Genomic DNA, 27,640 nt, shown 5'->3' with positions numbered 1-27,640 from the left:
GGATAGCATTTGACCTTAAATGCCGAGCTGCCCAAAATTTTATTTTTATGATCTTTAGGGGAGTCAATAGTAGCGTAAATTTAAAATCACGAATGAATTCCTCCGTTACGTTAGCCGCCATCTTGATTTTAAAGGAGAACCTGTTTTGCTCAATATCTCCGCCATTTTTAACTTTTCGACAAAAATGGTAAGAACTGAAATTGTTCCAAATAAATCGTATTTACAATTATTACAATTTCTTTTTAACAATTTTTGTCGTGAGGCCGATATTTTCGAGTTAATTTTACTTACAGTAGACGCCTATATTTTTGACTATAATATTGCATTAACTTTTTTGGTATTATAATATAATTCAAATCTTTCTCACCACTTAAAGTCCTATGTTTTGTCTATCTGTGCAAATTTTCAGCCAAATCGATTATGATGTATTTTGGGAATTGAGAAAAATGTAAAAAAACGGTATTTTAACGTGTTCTACACTATAAAATTTGATCAAAAGCTTGTTTTGAATCAAAGTAACTTGTTATAATGCCATATAATGACATTTTTGAGTCCCTTTTATTAAAATATTATGTTTTCCATTGATACTTTACGATAGAAAATGCAAATTTGTATAAATAAACACCAAATCACTGTAAAATCGCATAAAATAACATTTTGAGAAAAAAAAAGAAGAAGATTTTTTCACCTTAAATATCTTATTTTTACCTCCCGCAGAAGCTATATACCAATTTTCAGACAAATCGGAGGTCCAAATTTTTTTTTTGCTCCAGAGTTGAGTGATTTGAAATGGAATGACCCTTATTCATTTTTGATTTATATTTACTTTGATTGGAGTACGAAGGGAACCATTCTCGTTGGAACTTTACCGCGCTGAGCAGATGGGACGTGAAATATAAATTATAAAATTCCCTCATCTTCTTTAATCTCAGCATCCGTATGGTTTGCAAATTGTAGAAGCCTCGGAGGTGTTACCAGAGCAGGTTCCCATTGTTTTCAATCTGGTAGGATGTAGAGTAACATTTTTTGGTGTTGTTTTATGTTCTATTAGATTGAAAATTTGGTCTTTTCAAATAAACTTTGCTTTTGTACTTTTATGAGTACTAAATATACCGTGTTTTGGATGATTTTTTGAGGAGCCGTTGCATTTAAGATGCAAAAGGGGGATGAGGTGGAACTGTGGGTGTGAAGCAAAAAGTGCCAGACTGACACGGTATTGACGGTAGGGTGGTTGTGAGCATTGCAAAAGAATAATGTATTTTGTGTGTTGCGAGGAATGAAAATGTCGTTTAAAAAGAGTAAATTGACCTGGATACTTTTTGCTATCATTGCCGTGAGTTCATTAAAGTGGGCGTCAAAAAATGTTCATCAAATATAAACTATATGAAGTTTATAGCTAAAGCAGAAATATTAGCGTCACGGATATAAACAGTGGAATTTGCTCAAGAACGATGCTAAAATAAGTAAAAAAAGAAAACGGCATGAAATGTTAATTTCTAAATTTTTTATAAAGGAAGACGGACTTGGTTATTGCAATGATGTCAAAGGTTCTTTGGATTCAATTTGAATCTCTTGCATTTCTTCTGATTGGTGTTTTTTCATCGACAACTTTACAGTAATCTTAAAGCAGTTCTACACAATAAAAATAAATTTACCTCTGGCTCATTCTGTAATGCTCAAAGAAAATTACAGCGATAAAATGGCGCTCCAATAGTGTTAAAACATAAAGAGTACGCCTGGCCAGTGCATGGATCAACCTGTAGACCACTACAGGAATGAACACTGTACATGACCGAGTCTCTTTTATTGACCATTTCCTCTCCAAATTCTCATTATTCTTGAATCAGGGTTGAAAACCAACGTAGCTGCGTCTGTGAATTATACGGAACTCTATTTTTGTAAGGCCAAATGTACATGTTGTTGTGTCCACCTTAATCTGAGTCCACGATTTCTAAGACGTAACATGGGAACTCTCAATAGACGTCTAATGTGCAAGTTAGCTTCATGTTATTTCTTCTTCCAAGTTTGGTCACATGGAATAATGTTGCGGATATTTTCCAAGACCCCCATAGAGTCGCGTGCGGTATACATTTAGATGAGCTATTCCTATTACATACCGATCCTGTCAAGGAGTAGTTACACCTTGGCGACCTACATGTCTTTCAGTGATATTACCAGATTTTTCATATCGACGCCACAATCGCGAAATCACGCTTCGAGACACGTTAAAATGATGTGCAACATCAACTGGTGAAAGACCAGCCTCAATCATATTCACAGAACCTATCATTGGAACATTTAAATAATGACACTCCCTGACTACGTTACGTTTAATAATTTTGTTTTAGTTAATGTTTTTAAGTAAATATCACAGACTATCTTTAAAGTATTAAGCACTTTTTTAAAATTTAAAGCAATTAATCATACGAATTTGAAGCGCTGTCGCTTTTGCCTTAAGTGGCTACGTAAGCGCCTCATTAATATTAATCTGAGAGATTCTAGTCGCACCGTATTTCAAAAGTTCTGCGAACTTTTGGCAACAGTGCATCAGCAGTAGGTAACACTATCCAAGACGAAGGCACAATATTGCGATAATAATAGACATTGGCGCGCTAAATGTTTCCAAATCAGTCAGTTAAGTACGATTTCTTGTTATAGATAATCGAATTAATACAGTGAAACCCCGATAAGTCGGCCCCCGATAACCCAGAAATCCGGCTAAACCGGACCGATTTTCATCAGACAAACATTTCAAAATAAAAATGTCTGTATAGTATATATAGTATATAGTATATATAATATTATATTATGTAAATTTGATACTGAAGGACTTGTCAGCAAGATTTTGATATTATACATCTGAGGAGCATATTGAACCCAGCCGAGGCCCAACACATGCCGGCCAAATGCGTGGACAGTTCTGTGAAGCACGGTTGGAAGTGAGGTACCGCAAATTGAACCCACTCTACGTTCAGCTCATGCACTCGTTGGTCTCACGTGGGAAGGTTTATCATCAGCATGCAGTTTTCGTGGGTCTTGTCGCGGGTTTCCCACTCCCAGTACCTTCAATTGTTTACTTTTACTTCGCCATCGTTACCTGCTGGCCCTTGTCATGTAGTGTGAGTGGGTTACTAGTACAATTATTTGTCACTCGTTGGTTTTCCATTTGTGGTCGGTAAAAATTGCCCGAGTCAAAGGCATCACGGTTATTTATACACTTGTCAAAAACACACTTGTCTATACATGCCGAGGCGTTCAAACCAAATGCACAAATAATTGGCATTTGCTGCGACTATTCATTTAGTTTTGTCACACTCGTTCATTTGTCAAGGTTTTTAAGCCAAACATTTACGCTCGAGTAGGTTGTAAATTGTACACGTCGGCGTCGTGTGAGCACCCTGTTTGCTATCGCAGCATACTTGCCAAGTAGGCAAATAATTGTATATTTGCTAAGCACACGAGTCGTTTGAGCCCGGCTTTAGAATTAAGGCCTGTAGAAAAGGTCATGTGAAAAACTACAGCACTTTCCCTGATGTCCTGGATGATTTTTTAGATAGGAATGTTGTAAAAAATAATCATATAAAATCAATAAAATGGATCAATGAAAGTTCTTAAACTGTACTTGATAATTTCTTGATGTGCGAACAAAAAAATATTTAAAACAAAAACAATATCACAAAGGAATAGTTTTAGTATAACCTTTAGATTTATGGAACTACTTTTTAAAATATGTGGAACAGTAGTCACAAGGACTTACTTAACTTAATTTATTTGTAATTTAAACAAATTAAAACAATTAAACACTTTCAATACAAATTGTGTTTCTATGTTAATATGGGTAATAGCAATGATAATACATAAATGTTTCATTCAACGATATCCGTTTTTCCAAACAAAATAAAAAACTATCAAACTTCAACTAAAATTGTACATATTCAATTTCAATTTTATTTCCAAAGAAGAATTTTGTACATTGTAATTAACAATAATATTATATTTAATATATTGCACCCACTTCAGGGAAAAAGCACACTAGGCAACTTAATACCTGTATTGTAACCTTAATCCCTGAAGGTGTACAATCCAATTGTACAATTTTAAACAGTAAGTACTTGTGGCTGGTATAATTTACATACTCTATGATTGACAAATACAATTGAAAGTGAGAGGAGAGAAGACCTAATCGGCATGGCGCAACTATATTTACTAGAAGACAGTTTGGCTAGAAAATTAATTTTTAGAAAATGTTGAATTCAATTGTTTTAGTTAATATCATATTTTTTATGGTTCTTTTAAACTGTTTATAATTTATTATTGTTTTTATATTTTTTGGCAATAAATTAAATAGGGTTGGACCATAATAAAATAGTGATCGTTTTGTAATTGTCTTGCTGAAAAATGGTACTTTAAACAAAAGTTGTTGAGTTGTCCTTGTATACTTTTGATGTTGATTTATTTTTAACTTACTTGAATTGGAAAATACCCAAATTAATGATTGCTGTATATAAATAGATCGGACACTCATTTGTTTTAGCTCTTTATATAAAAGTGATGTGGAAAAAAGTTTACTTTTTTTAAATATTATTTTAAGAAGTGTATTTTGAGCTGTCTGTAAAATATGTAAGGTATTACTAAATGTACCACCCCAAACAACAATACAATATCGTATTATAGATTCAATCCAAGAGTTATATAGGATACTCAAGGTTTTTTTTGAGAGAATGTCTCTTAATAAGTAAAATTTAGGCATTAAGGATCTAATTCCATCTCAGATGCTGATCAATTATAACTCCTAAATATTTAATAGATTTAGTTTTTTCTAAAGAGGGACATGGACATGCCTGCACACTGTTGCAATCTGAACTATGAATTTTTAAACTAATATTAGTTGGCTGATCAGACATAGTGGGAGAAAAAGTAATAAATTTAGTTTTTTTTATATTCAGACTGAGCAGATTGTGGTTAAGCCATAACTGTATCTTACTTATGCCAGATTCAGCTGTTTTACATACGCGGTCCCATGTTGAATCTTTAAATACTAAGACTGTTTCATCAGCATAGCATAAAATTCGCCCTGAAAACCCATGAATTTTGGTTATACTATTAATGTACAGTATAAATAGAATCGGACCTAGTACTGTTCCTTGGGGTACCCCAACAGTAATCTCTTTAGTTGAGCTAATACAATTACCTATTTTAACTTTTTGTGTTCTTTGAGATAAATAATTACTAATAAGATTTAAAGCGATACCTCTTACCCCATTTTTATATAAGTTGTTTAGAAGAATCTCATGTGATATAGTATCAAAAGCTTTAGCGAGATCCAGAAAAATTGCTAGACATTAATTTGATTCTTCTAGACATTGTACTGTTTGATCAACAAGATCGATTATAGCTTTCTCTGTGTTAGCTTTTTTCACAAATCCAAATTGCCTTTCGGTTATAATTTTATATTTATCAAAGAATGTAATTAGTCCCTTTTTGAGAGATTTCTCAAAAATTTTCGAAAAACTATTAATGACTGATATAGGACGGTAATTGTCGACTTGTTTTTGATTACCGGCTTTGAAAACAGGTGTTACAAGTGATTCTTTCCATTGTGTTGGGATTTTTCCTGTTGTATAACAGAGATTAATGATATGAACTAATGGAGAAGCAATGTGCACATGAATATTTTTAACTAATTTCGAAGTAATTCCGTCTGGTCCTGGCGCACTATTATTTTTTAAATTAGATATTAGTAAAATAATTTCATTTATATTTACAGGTTCCAAAAAAATTGATGATTGTAATTCTAACTCTCTTTCAAAACCCGGTGGTAATGTAGTTTTTGTAATACTATCAGCCATTTTTTGCCCAATACTTGTAAAATAATTGTTAAACATATTTGATTTCTCAATATTATTAGTTATTTGAGTTCCTTGTGTATTAATCAACGGAATATTTTCAAGTTGATTGTTTTGTTTACTTTTGCAACCTGAAATTTCATTTATAATAGACCACATTTTTTTATAGTCTCCGTTTGTTTCATTAATTTTAGCTTTATAAAAATCATTTTTGTCTTTTTAATTAGATTACTTAAGTGATTTAGATAAGTTTTATATTCTTTGTCTAGTTCAATAGAGTAGTTTTTTAATAGTTTTCGCTTTAGATTGTCTCTAGTTTTAATAGACACTATTAAACCAGAACTAATCCAGGGTTTAATTTTTTTACATTGTTCTTTATTTTTTCTTTTTATAGTTTTTGTTGAGTTTACGATGAAATTATTTAACTTATTTATAAACTCATCATAAGCAATTTGCGTTGTATTACTTGAATATAAGTCATTCCATGATTCACCGGACAATTTTACGTTTAATTGTTTATAATCTATTATCTGGGCGGTATCGTTTAAATTGGACAGCGGTTTATCATTTTCAGTATTAAAATATACAAACGGTGTATAATGATCTGTCATATCAGTAGTAATAATTACAGGATCAATTCTAAACGAATTTTGTATTGCGCTATTCTGTCTAATAAATATATGGTCTAACGTAGTACTTGATTTTTTAGTTACTCTTGTAGGTTTATTAATATAAGAAGTATAGCCAAACATATTTAGCATATTTAAATATATAACTGTTTCGGGAGAGTTTTGATTTTGTAAGTCAATATTGATATCACCTAGATGTATTTCAATATCCATCATTTGAATTTGCGAGAAATATGATTCTAAATCATTAATATAAGTATCAATTTTACTAGAAGGTGATCGGTATGAAGCTGTTACACCAAATGAATACTTAGAATAAGTAGAATTTCATAAATATGTAACTCTAAGAAATTTGTTATCATTTATTGATATTACTTTAACGTCTGCATCAATTGAATTTTTTATGTAGATGGCAACACCATCACATATATTTTTTTTAGAATCATTATAAAACAGATTATATCCAGGAATATTGTAATTGCTTACCTCAAAAAGATTTCTCGTTTCAGAGAGAACAATTATATCAAAATATTTTTCCATAGTAGCTACATATATGGTTAATTCATCAAGATGTTTTCTGAGCCCACGAATATTAAAATGAACAATACCCATACCTGATAGATTGTCCGTGTCTCTCTCACCAACAAACTGTTCCATATTACTAATAATATTTGTATCAATTGTTAAATTGTTATCTAGTAGATTAAGGAATTCAATCATAGAATTTGTTTTGATGGCATGCTTAATTACCTCCAGCTCGGCCAACCTATAATGAATTTAGACAAGAAGCCTTAATTATTCATAATATATTATATTGTAACTAAAAACCTAAAACAAATATTACTGTTTAACATAAATTAAATAACTTCTAGTGAACCATCATAACAAACTCAACAACAATTACTACGTAAATACTTTTTCCAGATGAGTAGTCTTTTAAACTAATAATTTTATTATCTTTTTGTATGTATATTTTTCCATCCATAGTCCAAACGTTTTTTGCGCCCACTTTATTTATTGCCTGGTTTAATAATTGCATGTTCGTAGCACTTAGATCTTCTCTAACAACGATGCCGGTACCCTTAAATAATTTTTTTCCTGCATAAATTCTCTTTTTCATTTCATACGTTGTTAACTTGAGGAAAATTCCTCTATCCTTATTCTGTTGTTTTTGTCCAACCCTGTAGCATACTTCAATGTAATTAGTTATATCGATATTTATTTTTGATTTTAAAAGCTTAATAATTTCGTCTTCTACCTTCTCATTTGATTTTTCTTTAAATTAAAGATTCTGAGATTAAATTTTCTATTTGCTTGATCCAATATATTAATTTTTCCTTTCAAATTATGATTATCCGTTATCATATCCGATAACTCTTGGTTAACCTGCTTTATAGAATTTTGATGTTCACTTTCCATTATTTTTATCTTATCACTTAAGCTGTTTACAGTTTTTTCAAGCTCATTTATCGTTTTTATGGTTGCCTCGGTTACATTTGTAGTAATAATTTTTAAAAATGATTCAGATTTGAAAGCACTAATTACTGCTGCTTGAACTGCTTTTTCAATTTCTTCTTTCATTTCTCTAGTTACAACCATTTTATATAGAAATTAAATTCGATGATTTACAAATGACCAAACTGTAATACTAATATGACTTCAACTGATTTCACTGTTAAATTGTTGGGAGCACGGGCAAAGCACGTCTACTCGCTAACACACATCACTCGATTGTGAAGGGGTCTACCCCAAAATCCCGACAGCCAAAATCCCGACAGTCGCAATCACGACAGCCAAAATCCCGACACGCCAGAATACCGACAGGCCAAAATCCCGACAGGCCAGAATCCCGACAGGTTTAATAAGTTTCTTTTTAACATATAATTACATTTAGTTCTTGTTTTTTGTTTATGGCCATCTGTTTTTTAATTTTTGTTACTAAACCAAAGGTAGTGGCCGGAATTTTTACTTATGCGAGAATTGTTGCATGTCGGGATTCTGGCGTGTCGGTGTTTTGGCCGTCGGGATTTTGGCTGTCGGGATTTTGGGCGGCACCGATATTAAAGGGAAGGGATACTTTGCTGAGAATGCGCTTCGACAAAATCTCCTTGATTATATAGATATCGGGGTTGCTCAGAAAAACAGTTGCGAACCTGTCTCTCCAATATGGGGAGATTTATTCTTTAGTCAAGGATTTTAACACTCATTTTAACACTCATAAAACAATTTTTGATTCTCTTTGCTGTTTCTTTTTATCCTTTCTCCAAATTCTCTCCATTTATCATTTTTTGCTTATGTCACAAATTCTTTTACCAATGTCCTGCATTTTATATATTCTTCGTAGTTTTCTGGTGTTTTAATTTGTAAGTATATTTTCAAAGTAATTTTTTTTTTCTTTTATTGCTGTTCTTACTTGTTGAACATACTTACGTCGCTGTATTTAGTATATCATCTTTGAAGTGGTTCCATAATTAATGTTCTACGTTTTGACCCTCTCTATTTTCTTTAGTATTTGCTAGTTTTTCATTTATGATTATCCGGTACCTCTCAGTGTTCTGTTTATTTCTCAATTTTATATGGTCTTATAGTTTCATATTCTTGTTTGTTTTCTTGCAGTTTGTTAGTGTTGTCATTATCTGCAATATTTTGTTTTATTTTCATTACTACTAAATAGTGGTCACTTCCATTTCTGGGCCCTTTCTAATTGTGTCTATTATGTTTCTTCTGTTATTTTTTTCTTCCAACATGTAATAAATTGTCGTTTTTTTCTACTTTTAACTGCTCTTCGTACTTTTGGATATTTTTGTGTTAAAAAAATATATTAGTTATTACCAAATTGCGCATCATAGAGAAGTCTAGCATTCTTATACCATTATTGTTTTGTGCTGTTTCTCCATTTTTTTCCTAATACCTCTTTATATTCCTCGTTATTTGCGCCTACTCTGCTATTAAAGTCACCTACTAAATATTTACTTTTACTTGGTCTGTGACCAAATCCAATTCTTCCCAGAATGTATCTTCCCATATATAATTATTATTGTTTCTCAATTATTGCTTTTGACTTTCATCTCAACCGATAGTATTCTCTCTGTCAGGCTTCCCAATTATTTATTTGGTCTGTCAATGTGGTGAGCACTATGCTATTGCTAATTTCATTTAGATGCAACAGGAAAAAAGCTTTAAAACAATATTTAGTACAGTTGTCCGCGAGTTTTTACCCGTGCGTCATTAATACCTGGTGAGATAAAACACATACTTTTTATTTAGCATCATTCTCTTGCACGCATGAAATTAATGACAAACCAGCTGCCGCCTGTTATTAAAGTAAAAACACATGTTATTTTTTATGAACGATTTAGTGTATTGAAAAGAGATAGGTACAAAGAAAGACGATTGGGGATGTCTTCACATATTTTAAGTACAATTTCTGACGTTTTGGTTTGTTTACTTTTGTGACTGTCAATTTGTTGAATTTTTTGCTGTTATTTTGTTGAGTTCTTGCATTTTGAAGTTTTTTATAGTATACAAACAGTTGTTTTCACAACTAATTTTATATTGGAGTTAGAAATTTTGTGATAAGTTTATGTTATTTTAAGATAAATTTTGACGACGTACAAAGCTAACCTCATTGTTGACACAGTTGAATGCTTGTGTTTAAGGTTCCACCAAAGTGAATAAAATAACAAAAAGAAAATATATTATTGATTTTTTTGATAAATTGTTTATTTATTTATTTATTAATCAATCATAATAAAATAATTTATTAAGCTACTTCAAATGTAGCTGTAATTATGCACCAAAATTTTAAAGCAAAACTTAAATTTGACATTCTATTTATTTGATAACGTCAAATTTTATAATAACCAGTGATCGGAATAATATCCATTTGCCGTTGCGTTCAGTAAATTTCCGACTTATTTCGTATGCTTTAAATGATGACGCACGGGTAAAGACACGCGGACTCAACTGTAGCCATGGAAAATTAAAAAAATCTAACTTTGTAAAGGTTTATTTTTCGGTTTTAAGTCTCACAAATTGAATCCCTGTGGAATTAAAAAAAATGTTACAGAGAGGCAGAAAAGTGTCTCCCAAATTAAAATGTATCCTTTGGAAGATGCCCTCTGCATTAGTGAAAAACAGATAGTGCCAAACAATAACTTTTTGTATATCTCAAATCTTTCTTAACCCGGCACCTGCCACGTGGGGTGCTACCAGCACCCCATAACACATTTTTATCAAATATTTGGTATTTCAAGTTTGGTAACCGAGCTGTGCGTCATAGTAGCTTTCTATAATATTATATAGCATATATGTGTTAGTGTTTGAAGTGGTTATTTAGTGTCATTCTGAACTTACAGCTCTAAAGTCGAATTGGCCTGTCATCATCTGGCACTTTAAGTTTTAATTTTTTTTTGTATTTTTGACAAACAGGTCAAATTTACATTTTTTAATGAAATAACTGATTTAAATTATTAATATAGACTCTATACTCACTAAATCTTATTTTTTTTTAGATATTTTACTTGACTTCATTTATTATGGGTTGGTACTTGCTAATTTGCTTATAACACCTTTTTCATTTTATTTTTTAACTTTTATAACATATTAGTGGCTAATAAGTTAATAAAACATGTTTAATTATATTCTTGTGTTACTCAACACATTATTTTGTTTTTTAATCAAGTAGATCACAGAAAATTTTTAATGGGTGCTGTGAGCACCCCACGTGGCAGTTGGCGCCTTGCAAAGCCACGTGGCAGGTGCCGGGTTAACTGTATAAACAAAATTTTAATCATAAATATAATAGTTTTATTTTTAAAAATAATTAAAAATTGTCATTTCTTCAATTTAGAAAATAAAAGTCCCCTTAACTCATTTTATTTGTAATTGAAACATACAAAACAATATAGAGCAATTAAACATTTTGAATATAAATTGTGTTTCTACGTTAATACGGATAATAGTAATGATACTGTATTATGTAGGTATATAATATATGTTTTATTCAACGTTATCCGTTTTTGCAAACAAAATAAAAAACTATCAAACTTCACCAACTAAAATCGTACATATATTAAATGGAAGGGATACTTTGCTGAGAATGCGCTTCGACACAATCTCCTTGTTTATATAGATATCGGCGCTGCTCAGAGAAACAGTTGCGAATTTGTCTCCCGAAACTGAGCGGCTGGAGCTTTCCGGCGGGAAACCGGGATACACGTGCGCGCTCACAAAAAGTTTGTCAAAAAGTGTCTTCCGGAACTTCGTCGGATGATTGTGGCGTGAAGTTGTTCTGTTGACGATAGTTAGTTTAAGTTAGTTTGTAGTGGTTTTTGTCTATTGAAGGTAAGGTTAACGTTAATTCGTTAAACAAAAACTTAAACATTTTAAAATATACGTCAGTCAATAGATAAAAAAACATGAAAAAAATCTTACAGATAACTAAAGCTTTTAAAAGGTTTATAGGGGTAGAGGATGACAATTCCATGAAGACGTACAGCTAATTTTGCTGTGTTTTTAAAAATTCATAAATAATGAACAAATTACTTTTTTCATACAAAACGTTTTTTATATATTTTAGAGAAAATAATTGAAATAAACACTGTATATCATAAAAAGTTCTTTAATATTGAGAGTTTCTTAATTAAAATACATAAACAATTGATCGAGATCATTGTAAGAATCCTTTATTTTGGAGTAATTTATAAAAGTTAACAACTTTTATAAATTACTTTTTCTTTTGCACAATGACTTCTAGCAGAACAATACTGAAAAAATTACTTTTTTATATAAAACATTTTTTATACATTTTAGGGAAAAATAATTGAAATAAAGACTGTATATCATAAAAAGTTCTTTAATATTGAGAGTTTCTTAATTAAAATACTTAAACAATTGATCGACATCATTGTATGACGTACGAATCTCTTATTTTGGAGTAATTTATAAAAGTTAACAACTTTTATAAATTACTCTTTTTTGCACAATTACTTCTAGCATATCAAACCAATATTGTGACACTTAAACATAGTTATTAAAGTTTGATAAGTTTCAAATGGATTGACCAAATAGTTTATAAGTAATTTAGTTTGTTTATCCTGGAAAGCGATTATTTACACAACTGTATTTGCCTAAACACTCACTCTAGAGGGGTTTTGTACATCACAATCGATTCCTTGAGGCTCAATTTCTAAAGCCAGCTACTCACGGTACTGCGGTGTTGTTCGGCAAAATCGTCGATGATGCTGCGGTACTGCAGCAAACAGGTCACTCTCTCTGTGGTCAAATTGTAACGATTTTGTAAAAATTTTATCAATAAATTATAGTACAATCATTCAAGCTTAAAATGGATCCAATCCTTAATTGCCTTCATCCATCTTCTTAAAAATTTGGAATTAAGTTCATTTTACCCTCCTCTTTAAACCTGACTTGGTCGAAAAGTATGCTTTTTATTTTTAAGGGGTGAAAATTACCCCGTACCACAGTACATTGAAAAATAATTAATTAAAGAGGAAATTGGCTATAATTTCAAATATGTTAAATGCTGGTTGTTTTGAATCATGACTTTAATATTATGATATTTTACAACTAACAACCCTTAAAAATAACCCCTCATACAAAGATTAGGTATTTAAAAAATATGTTCAAGAAACATGAAATTTTATATTTTGGAGCGTAATAGGAGAATTTCTTTCCTTCAAGTACAAGAAATCTGACAAATAATATTTTTAATAATGCAACCACCAAATAGGTACCACCCCTAACAATGAAACTTAGGAAAAAAATTGAAAATTAATAAATGGAAGCAGTTATAGACATCAATATGTCTAAACATGTTAATTTTTGTTGTTTCTTTACAATGTAATAGTTCGATATTTTTATATGTAACTACCCTTAGAAACTACCCCTCATAAAGTTATTAAAAAAATGGTTCAGATTATGAAATAATTTTATTTTTGATCTATGAAATAATTTTATTTGTGATCTTAAATAGAAAAAATATATATTATTTAATTATGAAAAAATCTGATTCACGTTTTTAATTTGAATCAACCCCTAAAAACTACCACTTCTCTTAAAAATTGGGGAAAAATCTTTTTGAAAGCTTCAAGTAATGGAATTCGTTAAAAAAAATGAAAATTAATTGTTGCTTATGATATAATTATATCTAACAATAAAAAACTGAAAACGTTTGTTTTCTATACTTCCACAAAATTTATTATATCTAAGTGACTACAGCTGTTTCGGCGGAGTGCCTTTCTCAAGTAATATAGTTTACAATGTGTTTGCCTTTTTAATCTTCAACTGAAGAGGTTGAGGAGTGGGGAGCTGTTTGTCTCGAGTTGGTCATTCAGAATTGTATCTGTATTTTTCAGTTTATTAATTTCCATAGATTCTAAAAAAGATAGCTTAAGGCCTTTATTTTGAATATGTAGAATTTTAAACTCTTCATTGAAAGAATGATTATGATCTAGAAGGTGAAGTGCGTATGTAGAAGTGTCTGTTTTTCTATTGTTGAATGCCCTTTTGTGTTCTGCTATCCGTTTGTCAAAAGTTCTGCCAGTTTGACCGATGTACGTTTTCGGACAGTCACCACAAGTTAGTTTGTACACATCACTCTGTAGTTGCTTTCTCTTTCGGCTTTTATTGTTCTTAATATATTTGCTTAAGTTGTTGTTAGTTCTGAAAGCTGGTGTTATTCCTTTCTTTTTTATGTATCTGGCTATTGTTGTTGTTATCTTGCCAGTATATGTGAGAGAGCAGAAGGTACTGGGTTCTTTCTGTGGTGGTGGATACACTAATTTCAGGGCTTTCTTATGGAGTTTTTGGTTTAAAATTTTGTTAACTGTTTGTTAGTTATAGCCGTTGTTTACTGCTATTTGTTTAATGATGTTTAGTTCTATTTCGAAGTTATTTTTTGTCATGGGAATTTCTGTCAGTCTATGTATCATGCTATGGTAGGCTGCTAATTTGTGTTGTGTAGGATGGGATGATGAATTGTGTATAGTTGTTTCAGTATGGGTAGGTTTATGATATATGGAGAACTCATGTTTGTTGTGTAGTCTGGAAATCGTTACATCTAGAAAGTTTATAGAGTTATTCTGTTCTGTTTCTACTGTAAACTCAATATTATTATGAAGTGAATTAATATATGATAGAAATTGGTCAAGTTGTCTGTTAGTTCCTGTAAAGCATACTAGTATATCATCCACGTATCTCCACCAATATAAGAACTGTTTAAATACGGGATGATTAGAAATTGTTGTTTCAAGTTGGTTCATAAATATATCTGATAGCAATGGGCTTAGAGGATTACCCATAATAAGTCCTGCACTGTTGTTTGTGTATATTTGATTATTGAATTCAAAATAGTCTTGATTTATGCAAATTTCAAGAAGGTGTAAAATTTCAGATGCAATGATCGGATTTGTACTATTATGGTCTAAAAGATTCTTAACTAAAACAAAAGTTTCTGTAGGAGGAACACTAGGAAAAAGATTTTTTACAAACGTTTTCAGTTTTTTATTGTTAGATAAAATGAACTTCCATCAAGTAACGGTCGAATCCATCAATTATATAATTATATATTTAAAAAAAACTGTATCCCATTAAAATATACGTTTGAGGGAAATTAAATTTTTGAACTTCACATTTTGATGATAAAAAATATTTGGTCTGTGCCCATTGAACTGGCAAGTACCTAGTTTTTCGAGCAGGGAAGCATATTGCCCTTTAAGCATGTACTAATTTAATCCTTTAACATCGACTGGTATTCACCATATTTTATTTAAATCTATCATGTAAACCATATATTATAATGTTACCACTCTAATTGGTGTGCTAGTTTCAACTACTCAGCAGAATGCACTGAAGATGTTCTGAATTAGAACGAAAACGTTTTGCACGACTTTTTATGAAGTTTTTTAATAAACCATTTTATACCCGTATACAGCTTGAAGTTTTGACTTCTGTATGAGTTTTTTTTAAACTATGGTTTACAGCCAACTCTTGGAATTTTTCTATTGATTTTATAAAAAATATTTATTTTATAACATTAAATTAAGTATAAAATTAATATGATTTTTAAAGTATATATCAATAATTTAACTTTACCTTCCAATTTCGTCTATTTCTTCTGCACCAAATTCATTTTCTTCTTGGTCGACAGGAGGACAATTTTGGCAGCTATCATCAGAGCAAGAACCGCAAGATTGATTGCAATATAATCAAAGTTTGCGATACTCATGTTGAGCCACATCCTTTTTTGCAATTGCAAAATATCATTTAAAGTAGTTCTTCTGGTGCAGGAATATCCGTCATTTTGTTTGGTACCAAGGTGCCATTCACTTTTGTCCATCTCCAATCAGCAAAATTGAGAGTTTTGTTACCCTATATGTAAATTCAAAGCAGACACTGCATGTATAAAAGAATAAATACTCCAAAAACTTCAAAATTTAGACGCTCCGTAATTTTCAAACATTATCTCTAGAAAAATTCATTTGGTTTTTTAACAAAAACTCTGCTCCATTTTTTATAAGCTATAAGATCACGAGAGCTGTAATCTTTCTAGACACTTTTGTTGAGAGAAAATTAATGTTAAGGGCCAAAAAGACACCCCTTTGCATTGAAATCAATACTTTAAACTCTTATATCTCGCTTAATTTTTAAGGTATGTGAGTTATAAAAAAAGCAAAATTTTTAATATGAAAAATGCAAAATTTTTGGTTAGAGCACTTTTTTTTCATAAATTTATTAGTTTTTGAGATATTTTAAAAAAATAACGTATTTTTTGAAAAATTGAATAAAAAAGAAATTTACTTAAAACAAGTTTAATCAAAATATAATTGTTCTAAATATTTTAAACTTTTGGAACATATTGTCGGAATATAAATAAAGTTAATTTTACATGGGCTATGATAAATATTAATTTTGACGCACATGGCATACATTTTACCGTCATTTTTTCTTTTAAAAATTCTAGGTATTTGACTAATTTTCGATATAACTCGCATAATTTTCACGCTACAGGCTATTTTCAAAGCTTATTTTAAAGGTATAAAAATGTACTTTAAAAATATTTAGTAACATTTTTTATGAAAAATTAATCATTTTTCCGTTATTTGAGCTCAAATCTTTGCATAAATTTACGAGAAACAAAAAATTCGTTTTCAATGACTCACAAGGTGCTTAAAATTATCTAAAAAATTTAATTAAAACTGACTGGTTTCTTTGCTTTTTTATAAGCTTTAATTTTAATAAGGTTGATTTTTTTCTGAAAATGCGTAATTTTCGAGTTATGCACGAAAAACTATTGAAAAACGTGTTTTTTTTTTGGAATTTTCAATCGCGAATAACTCAGAAATTCTTAAGTTAAGTAAAAAATTTTATTCTACATTTTCTTCATAAATTCAATTCTCTATCGATTGCCGTTGTCATTCTAAAATTTTAAATTTCCACCACCGAGAAAGGGTGGCATTCACCCCCGGGGTGGCAGCATACATTGGCACCAAGTCAGGTTTGTTACTTGCATCATTTTTGAGCTACTGTTAAAATTTCAAACAAATCCATGAAGACTTGTAAGATTGCGAGGTGAATTGCTTAAATGAATGTACTATTAGTCGAATTTGACAAAATTGAACGATACAGCAATATCGCGAGTTGCCGGCTTAAGGTAGTTATATCAAGAAAACTTTGCTGGCCTCAAAAAGTGGGCTGGATAACTCAGGCGGTAGGATGTTTGACTTCCACACAGAAGGCCGAAGATCAAATCCCAGCGCTCTCGAGAACAGTTCTCAAAACAACTAGACATCTTTTAAAATGAGTACCTTGGGTAAAAGCAGGGGTAATAATAGGCCGATAAAGTGTAGTACCGACCCTGTTACTTTCCTTGCATACCGTAGGACCTAGAGATAGAAAATTACACTGCTATGATCCCAAAGCCGCGTTAGCGGTATGAAAGTTAGAATAATATGTATTATTAAAAAAACTGTTTTTATTAAATTTATTATTAAAAAACAATTTGAAATAAAGGGCTAACTTTATAGCCTAAAAACAGTAATGGTTATTTTGATAATTTTTATATCACACGCTTGTAAGCAGGCTCAATGAGAATCTGGTGAAAAGGTTATACCTTTTACTCCTTTATTGCAATAATTACTATCAAGAACTTATCAAATTTAGACAAGAACTAATCAAATTTAGATCCTCATTTAGAAACCATTTAATTGTATTATTTTAATATTAATGAAAAATGCAAAAATTTGGTTTTAAGAAGAAAATGGTAGATAGTTTTCTATTAGTCATAGAAGGTTTTGTTTTTTTTTTGGAAAAATGAGTATTTTCACCACCTTTTCATTGAGCCTACATACAAGCGTGTCACGTAAAAAATCTCAAAGTTATATTGTATAAACTGTAGATTCGTCTCATTTTCAAACAGTTTTTTAGTATTCAATTTAATAAAATATTGAATTTTTTTAATATATCCTAAAAAATATGTCTCACAGAATCGATTGCGATTTACGAAGTACCGTTAGAGTAACTATTTGGGAAAGTACAGTTGTTTAAATAATCGCTTTTTAGGAAAAACAAATTTGAATAACTTATCAGTCAGTAATTTTGACTAGCCTTGTTACATACCATTGGGCAAAAACAAACATTTGAATCGCTTATATGTGAAAGGCCTCTTGTCACAAAATGTAAACTTTGAGAAACAAGAAAAAACTGATTAGTTTTATAAAAAACGATTTTATACTTTTCTGATTTTTCGAAACATTTTTGAAGGGCCTTAAAACTCAAAATAAATCATGTTAGTTACACTTTTTGAGATCAATATTGTATTTTTTTTATTAGTGAAAATAGCTGACAAATGGCCTTTCATAAACAAAAGTGTTGTTTTACGGGGAAAGTTTTGATTGGTGAATGAATTTACACCGTGTTTATTTATTATTAATATTACTGTATTAAAACAGTTCTAAGACAACACAGTAAGCTAAAATTAATTGCCATTTTATACATTATGAAAAGCCCCTCTTCATTCACCTGAGGCTTTTCATAAATAGACAATATACATTATGAAAAGCACCTTGTAATTGACATGATGCTTTTAATAAAAAAACAATAATTTTAAACTAATATATCTGATAAAGGAATAACAAGATATGAGACTTTTCATAAGCAAACGATGTGGAAACATATGCGTTATCATTTTCTAAGTTAAACGAACATTTGAAAAAAGTGACATGAGGCTTTTCATAAATAAGCGATTCATTTATAATACTCAAGACTTAAGGCTTTCTTCAATTATCTCGGTCAATAATTTATGTATTTTAATTTTAAAACTCTCCGTATTAAAAAAGTTTTTATTGTTTAGAGAAAAAATTAGCAATAGGTACTTAAAATTTTTAAAACTAATTCAATATAGGTATTTTTTCTATTACCTAATTATCAAAACAAAATAAAACAAAAACTTCTATATTTTCTAAATGGTGTTTATTTTCAATTTTATAACGGATTGCATTATTTATTAATATTAGAAATATACATAATATAGAGTAACATATTTTTATATAATTAATACGGTTTGTTAGATTAAGTATTGGTCCAATTTTTGATATTTAAATATTCTAAAAAAGTTTGTTAAAAAGTGTTTTTCGGAAATTTGTTGGATGACTGTGGCGTGAAGTTGTTCTGTTGACGACAGTTAATGTAAGTTTAATATTTGTAGTGGTTTTGTTCTATCCAAGGTAAGATTAACAATGTTTTGCTCGTCAATTCATTAAACAAAAACTCAAACTACCAAAAAAGACCTTTCATTAATTCCTGAACATGTAACTGATTTGGAGTTAGGTTTTCCGGGGAAGAACAAAAAAAAAAACAACTCTGTTATTTAGAAAATTTAATATTTGGCCTTAGGCACACGTCCTACAATTCCTACATGAGCAATGAAAAGTTTTAAAATTAAGTTAAGGTACTGATCATTTTCTTGCATTAAATTTAAAAGAAAAAATCTCAGACGGAAGCAAAAATTTGTAAATGGTATTGATTTTCAATTTTATAATAATTAAATTAATTATTTTTTCTTATTCTATCGAAATACAGAACCATGCTGTTATACATGATTTCTCATTCTTTACATTTTAGAGGGCAACGTTTATAACAATAAAATATAATAAAAAAATCTAAAAAAATGTTTGTCTAGTTTTTTGTCATAATAGTCCTGTCGCCAGGGGGGTACAACGGCCTCTTTAATTCAGATGGACTTACCCAAGTTTTTTTATGTATTTTGACCCGTAGAACACGAATTTTTTGAGTAACAGTTGATCCGGATGTCGATAAGTTTGTTATAAACAAAGAACTTGAGGAATTACATAACAACGATTTTTCGCAAAACAAAACATTTTTTTGTATTTTTTGGGTGATTCTCAGCAAAAAATGGTTGTACAAGTTTTTCATAAGTTGCATAGTTTTAGAGATAAACGCGGTTGAACTTTCAAAAAATCGAAAAAGTGCAATTTTTAAACCCGAATAACTTTTGATTAAAAAATAAAATAGCAATTCTGCTTACTGCATTTGAAAGTTCAAGTCAAATTCTATCGGTTCTGATTATTTGCACTGCTAAAAACTAAGTTTTATTTGTTAAACAAAGCCATAAACACATACTGTTTCCCGTGCCAATGCATGCGTTTTAATGTACGTAATCTACGTAGAAATTAATTTTGTCTGTATGCGCCTACTCGTTCGATTTCAAATGGGAAATGCATTGAAAATATCATTCAATCAATATGTGTTTATAGCTTTGTTTAACAATAAAAAAAATAATTTTGAGCAATAAAACTAGTCAAAACCGATAGTATTTGAATTGAATTTCAAATGCAGTAAGCAGAATTGCTATTTTATTTTTCAATCAAAAGTTATTCGGGTTCAAATATTGCAATTTTTCGATTTTTTATCCTAAGCAAAAACATTTTTTGCTTAGCATTACCCAAAAAGTACGAAACAATGTTTTGTTTTACGAAAAATCGCTGTTATGTGATTCCTCAAGTTCTTTGTTTATAACAATCTTATCGACATCCGGATCGACTGTTACTCAAAAAATTCGTGTTCTACGGGTCAAAATACATAAAGAAAACTTGGGTAAGTCCATCTGAATTAAGGAGGCCGTTGTACCCCCACTGGCGACAGGACTATACCAATTTTTAATACAACTAAATCTTTTTAGTACAGTCCAAAATAAATGATGCTGTTAAATAATAAAATAAGAATAGGAAAAAGCTACAGCGTGGTCAACGAAAACTAAATAGACCCGCTGTCAAGTATTGTGTTATAATTCAGGGAAATAATAAAAAAGTACCCTGTTTGTTACGACCCTCTTTTGGCAAACAAGAGCTCTTTTTGGTAGTACGGACATTATGGACAAGACCCTATAGCCCTATAACAAGAAACTATATATTTCCTGCCCACTTTTTGGTCTTTTAGTCACCATCACTCATCATTACTCACATGAAATTTGGCATATACATAGCTAACATGTCAAAGAAAAAAATGATATTGTGCCGATTTATACTTTTGCCCTGAGGGTGAGTTTCATCTATTCTCGGGGGTGAAAAAATATACGTACAAAATAAGTCCCGAAATGGATAAACTTACTCTAAACAGCTCTTGTTCTATAGCGTTTTTTGATCAAGTTAAAAATTTTGAGATATTTGCGAGTGAAAATGTTTATTTTTCAACAAAAAAAACTACGTTTTTAGATTGTTTTTCGCAAATAACTCAAAACGTAAATATTTTATAGAAAAAAAAACATTCCGAGAAAAAATATAGCTCATAAAAAATAGAAAAGCTGTATGTATGAGGTCTCTAAACCCAGTTGAATCAGAGTTGTAGCTAATGAAAAATAGGTCCACATTCGTCAAATTCCAAATCGAATATTTCAAAGAGAAATATTCAAAAAATGAAGCACCTTTTGGGGAAAACTCATTAGGTTGTTTTTGTGTTTAAAGAAAGCTTTATTTTTGTTTTTCAAAAAAGTTTAAAATATCAAAATTAAGAAAGCTACACTCAAAGTAAAGTTGGTCCATTTTTTCGGAAAAATCACGTGGAATTAGTATGTCAAATGACATTAAATGTTAACTAATTAAGTTGCTATATCAAATAAGTTGTTAAGTATCAACTTTGTGAAAAAACGGTATGGAATAAAAGTTGCTTATAATTAGTCAGTTTATCCATTTCCGGACTTATTTTGAACATATATTGTTTACCCCCGAGAAGGGGTGAAACTCACCACCAGGACAAAAGCACAGATTGACACAATATCACTTTTTTTCTTTGACATGTTAGCTATGTGTATGCCAAATTTCATGTCAATAACATCTACTTTTATTGTTGTATATTCTAACAAATTTTAATAGGTTTTTTCTACAAACGTGTTAAAAATGCAATAGTAGAGTTTAAATTAAATTTTAAAAAACCTTTTAAACCACCTTTTTCAAATTCAAGTTATACTATTAATATTAATATTAATATTAATATTAATATTAATATTAATTAGTTAATTATTAGTTAATATTAATATTAATATTAATATTAATATTAATATTAATATTAATATTAATATTAATATTAATATTAATATTAATATTAATATTAATATTAATATTAATATTAATATTAATATTAATATTAATATTAATATTAATATTAATATTAATATTAATATTAATATTAATATTAATATTAATATTAATATTAATATTAATATTAATATTAATATTAATATTAATATTAATATTAATATTAATATTAATATTAATATTAATATTAATAAATGAAATATAAATATTTTGACGTTTCACAATTTGACAATTCACTTTTAACTGCAGTGTCTTAAAATTTTTAAAGAACTAGTCCCTTAAAGTAGCAATTTTAACGCTCCTATGGAGTGCTAAAAATTGCATTTTTAACACGGTCGTAGAAAAAGTTATTTAATTTTGTTTTTATAAACCGTGTTAAAAATTAAATTTTTAGCACTCCATACGAGCGTTAAAAATGCTACTTTAAGGCACTAGTACTTTAACATTTTTAAGGCACTGCAGTTCGTATTACCTTATAGGCAATTTTGATGTAATGTCAAAAAAATATAAATATGGAATGTCAGTTAAAGTACGTTCAAGTAAAAGTTTTTGTAGATATTGTCCTGTAATTACGTTTGTACAAAAAATATTGTATGATATGCGTGTTAAAAAGTACATTTTTAAGGTACTAGTACATTTTAGAAGACCAAAAATAAGCATTTTTTCAAGATTTTTTTTCTCAGAACCTTTATTAAAAATGAACATAAAACTTTTTACATATTAATATATAACTCTTAGAAAATACAAAAAATACATCTTTTTTCATTTAAACAGGTACACTAATATTGTAGAGGGCGCCAAAGTCGAGGCCTCAAAAAAAGTAGTTGCTATGGCGGACAGTTAATCTCAGAATTGGGATCTCCGAAACAAAAAAATCGTACGGTATTTGAAAAAGGAAGGTTGCTTACGTGACAATTTACCACCGTTAGTGAAAAATTCCGCAAGAAAAAAGATTTTACGCAAATTTTAAAAAATGTTGTGAAAAAATCTCCCGTTTTTCTTCAGTTTTTCATGGTTAAAAAATATTTATTTTTTATTTTTTGGTCAAATTGTGGTAAATTGTCACGTAAGAAACCTTCCTTTTTCAAATGCAGTTCGATTTTTTTGTTTCAGATATCCGAATCCTGAGATTAACTGTCCGCCATCATTTTTCGAGGCCTCGATTTCCGCGCCCTCTACAATATTAGTGTACGCGGGTAAATGAAAAAAGATATATTTTTTGTACTCTCTAAGAGTTAGGTACTAATATGTAAAACGTTTTATGTTAATTTTTAATAAAGGTACTAAGAAAAAAATTCTTGAAAAAAATGATTATTTTTGGTCTTCTAAAGTGTACTAGTACCTTAAGGCACTCATGTGAATTGCAGAACTCGCTTCGCTCATTCGGTAAACTTTTACATGCATGCCTTAAACGTGTACTTTTAACACTATATCATAAATAACTATTATTCCAAATTATTATTTTTTGAACAATATAAGTCAGCAAATAATGAATTACAGTAATTCTAAGGATAGTTTCGCAGTAAAAAAGAAGATTTATTTATTCTATCAATTTTAATAAAAACAAATGAAGAAAAATAATTTTAATTATTGCAAAATTATTTTGCAAGGACATGTCGGTTTTGTGATTATTAATTAGAATAACATTTTAACTATTGCATGTAGGAACATAATTTTTTTGTGCTACTGTGATACACGTGCAATAGGGATGGGAAAAACCTACCGGTTTAAACCTAAAACCGGTTTTCTTACTTCGCAATAACCGGTTTTACCAGTTGTTTTTTGTCCCGGTTATAACCGGTTTTTTCTTTTTAAAGTAAAAACCGGTTATTAGGTTTTTACGGTGATTAGGATTAGGTTAGGTATTATTTCGGATCAGTGGCGTAACAAACACCGTCGGGGCCCCCCTGCAGAATTGGAAATGGGGTCCCCTTTAAAAAAATTACCCAATGCGACATGCGTAACAAATACCTATATGTGTTACAGCCCAGTAAATCAACGTAAAATATTATGGCGATACCGTGTAATTTTCAGTGTCACCCCCGAAGTGGTCAACTCAAGATTTTCAAGTTATTGAGTAAAAATGTTTATTGTTCAACAAAAAAACCACGTTTTTAGGCGATTTTTCGCAAATAGTTCAAAGAGTAAGTATTCTATCGAAAAGAATAATACTGTTAGCAAAAATGCATCTAGCTTATAAAAAAAAGTGAAACAAAAATGAAGTCTATCGACTCAGTAAAAGAAAACTTGTAGCTCATGAGTTTTTTCAAGTAGCACAAGTTTTTCTTATTCGTCAAATTCCAAATTGAATATTTCAACGTGAAATAACCAAACAATGAAATACTGTTCGGGGAAACTCAATAGAACTTTTTTAAAGTGTTTAAAAGAAGCTTTATTTTTTACAAAAGTTTCTAGCATCAAAACTAGGCCAGTTACGCTCAAAATACAGTTAATCCCATTTTTGGTAAAAAATTGTGAAAATCTCTCTCTATTTAACACCCCAAATGAAACTATTCATTATCGCCTTACAAATTACCTAACTTTTTTATACGACCTCTAAGTTTCACCGGTTCAAAGTGGTTATTTTTAAAAGGGTTCTAGTTTAAGGGCTTGAACGAGTCACTAATCACGAGTATATGCAAATTTTAAACAGCCATGTCTTAACCAATTTTTGTCTTACAGAAAAACAAAATAAAGCCAAAATATTTATAAAAGCAAGACCTACCTACTTTTCGGTACTCTTTGAGATTTTTCGTATAACTAATACTTTTTAAGTTATTTTGAAAAAAAAAGCATTTTTCCAAAATAAAAAAACTTTTAAATTTCTTCAAAAATAAGAACTTCTTATTTTGGAATGGGGCCCCCTTTAAAAAAAATTACCCAATGCGACAAGCGTAACAAATACCTATATGTGTTACAGCCCAGTAAATCAACGTAAAATATTATGGCGATACCGTGTAATTTTCAGTGTCACCACCGAAGTGGTCAACTCAAGATTTTCAAGTTATTGAGTAAAAATGTTTATTGTTCAACAAAAAAACCACGTTTTTAGGCGATTTTTCGCAAATAGTTCAAAGAGTAAGTATTCTATCGAAAAGAATAATACTGTTAGCAAAAATGCATCTAGCTTATAAAAAAAAGTGAAACAAAAATGAAGTCTATCGACTCAGTAAAAGAAAACTTGTAGCTCATGAGTTTTTTCAAGTAGCACAAGTTTTTCTTATTCGTCAAATTCCAAATTGAATATTTCAACGTGAAATAACCAAAAAATGAAACACTGTTCGGGGAAACTCATTAGAATTTTTTAAAGTGTTTAAAAGAAGCTTTATTTTTTACAAAAGTTTCTAGCATCAAAACTAGGCCAGTTACGCTCAAAATACAGTTAATCCCATTTTTGGTAAAAAATTGTGAAAATCTTTCTCTATTTAACACCCCAAATGAAACTATTCATTATCGCCTTACAAATTACCTAACTTTCTTATACGACCTGTAAGTTTCACCGGTTCAAAGTGGTTATTTTTAAAAGGGTTCTAGTTTAAGGGCTTGAACGAGTCACTAATCACGAGTATATGCAAATTTTAAACAGCCATGTCTTAACCAATTTTTGTCTTACAGAAAAACAAAATAAAGCCAAAATATTTATAAAAGCAAGACCTACCTACTTTTCTTTACTCTTTGATATTTTTGGTATAACTAATACTTTTTAAGTTATTTTGAAAAAAAAGCATTTTTCCAAAATAAAAAAACTTTTAAATTTCTTCAAAAATAAGAACTTCGAACCGGTCAAACTTACAGATCATATAAACAATAAATATGTAAAGTAAATGGTAAAGCGCTAATGATAAATTTTATTTGGGGTGCGAAATAGGGGCAGATTTTCACAATTTTTTTTTATCAAAAAGAGGCAACTTTATTTTGAGCGTAGCCCGTATAGTCTTGGCGATAGAAACTTTTATAAAAAATAAAAATAAACCAATTTTTTAAACATTTAAAAAAAGTTTTAAGAGTTTTTCCCGAGAATTTCTTCATTTTTTGGTTATTTCTGGTTGAAATATTCGATTTGGAATTGGACAAATAAGAATAATTTTTCATGAGCTTCAGCTGTGCTTTTACTGTGTCGATTTACTTCATGAATAAGTACACCAAATTCTGAATCTTAAAGCTACATTTTTGCTACAAATATTTTTTCGATATCTAATATTTAATTCGATAAATAATTATTTTTGAGTTATTTGTGAAAAACCCGTCTGAAAACGTTGTTTTTCTGTTAAAAAATAAAACCTAAATCCAAATTGTCAAGCAAATACGTCCGTCGTGACGCTGATAATTTCACTCCAAAACTGTCATTTACTGCGCTATTGGTGTATTCATGCATTGTTTATGACGACTTACATTTTTCATCTTTATTCTTATAGAATAAAATAGAACAAAAATTACTAAATGATCACATTAGTATTATTCTGAGATGAACAACTTTCTTCGTGCACTATCTAATATCAGCGAATATATCTACAATTTTATTAATTCGGATGGACAACTTCATTTTCAATACTGCACTGCTTAAAAGACGTATGTAATAATATAAAAACACATTTTTACATATATTAGACAACAAGATAGGGCCCTTGACATATTGGGGCTTCATGCTGCGGGGGCCTCTGTTACGCCTCTGGATAATTGTATCGAAATACTAAACGTAGGTAAAGATTAAAGAGAAAACCCATTTCGGCAAATTGCAATTCTCAAATCTTTCAACAGTCACGTACAAAGCATTATAGTTTATTGTCGTTACCATAAAATTTCGGTAGGCCGGAAGGGATTAAGTTTCTAGATATTATGAGATGATTCACTTAGCAAATACGTCTATTTAGAAATTTACGTTTTTAATTTTAAATACACAACGTATAATAATACAACAATAACAGATTTTTACATAATATCAGATGACAAGATGGGGCCCCTAAGCGATTGGGGCCCCCCCGCAAGCTTCACGCTGCGGGGGCCTCTGTTACGCCCCTGTTTCGGATCCCAATCATAATTATTATTCTCAAGTAATTATTCCATACAAAACCATAATTCAAATTTTATTTTATTTTATAAAATACAGAAGCAAACTGAAAGTGTAATCTCACATCACCCAGAAGCAATTATTAAGTTTTATTATAATATTTCCTTGAAAAGGTATTTGTAATCATAATATTTACATAAGAAGTGTCTGGTTGAATTAGATGCAAACATCATCTATTTTTCACACTTAACTCTTGACATTGAAAGTAGATGAATGACTTTTTCTGATTACCAAAAATAATGCTCTGACTATGAATATCGAATTACTGATTACGAATACGAATCTCCAAGAATTTCGCTACGTTTTCAAAACGATATACTCATACAGGAAGTATTAAATGAGTTAAAATGTACCTATTCTACAAATATACGAACGTGTTAAAAGTAATATGTACATGTTCTCTCGATAGTACTAATTTTGATCATATTGATATCGAGTCGAATGGAGTATCGCAAACTAAAGTGTATT

The 27,640-nt window shown here is 30.0% G+C and overlaps 1 protein-coding gene across 4 annotated transcripts in view; it reads left to right on the top strand.

The window, feature by feature from the left end:
* Positions 1–27,640, top strand: part of LOC114328055 (neuropeptide F receptor) — a 1,158,133-nt gene that overhangs the window by 125,842 nt on the left and 1,004,651 nt on the right. For 2 of the 4 annotated variants that reach the window (XM_050653551.1, XM_050653549.1), the window contains exon 1: positions 11,622–11,821. The exons of the other annotated variants lie outside the window; for them this stretch is intronic. The gene's annotated coding sequence lies outside the window, so the exon portion shown is untranslated. Of the gene's footprint in view, positions 1–11,621; positions 11,822–27,640 lie in introns of those variants that run through there. 4 annotated transcript variants of the gene reach the window in all.

The sequence above is a fragment of the Diabrotica virgifera genome, chromosome 6, assembly GCF_917563875.1.
Source record: "Diabrotica virgifera virgifera chromosome 6, PGI_DIABVI_V3a".
Lineage (NCBI taxonomy): Eukaryota > Metazoa > Arthropoda > Insecta > Coleoptera > Chrysomelidae > Diabrotica > Diabrotica virgifera.
The sequence above is the reverse complement of the archived record's forward strand: the minus strand, read 5'-3'. Positions and strand labels throughout refer to the sequence as shown.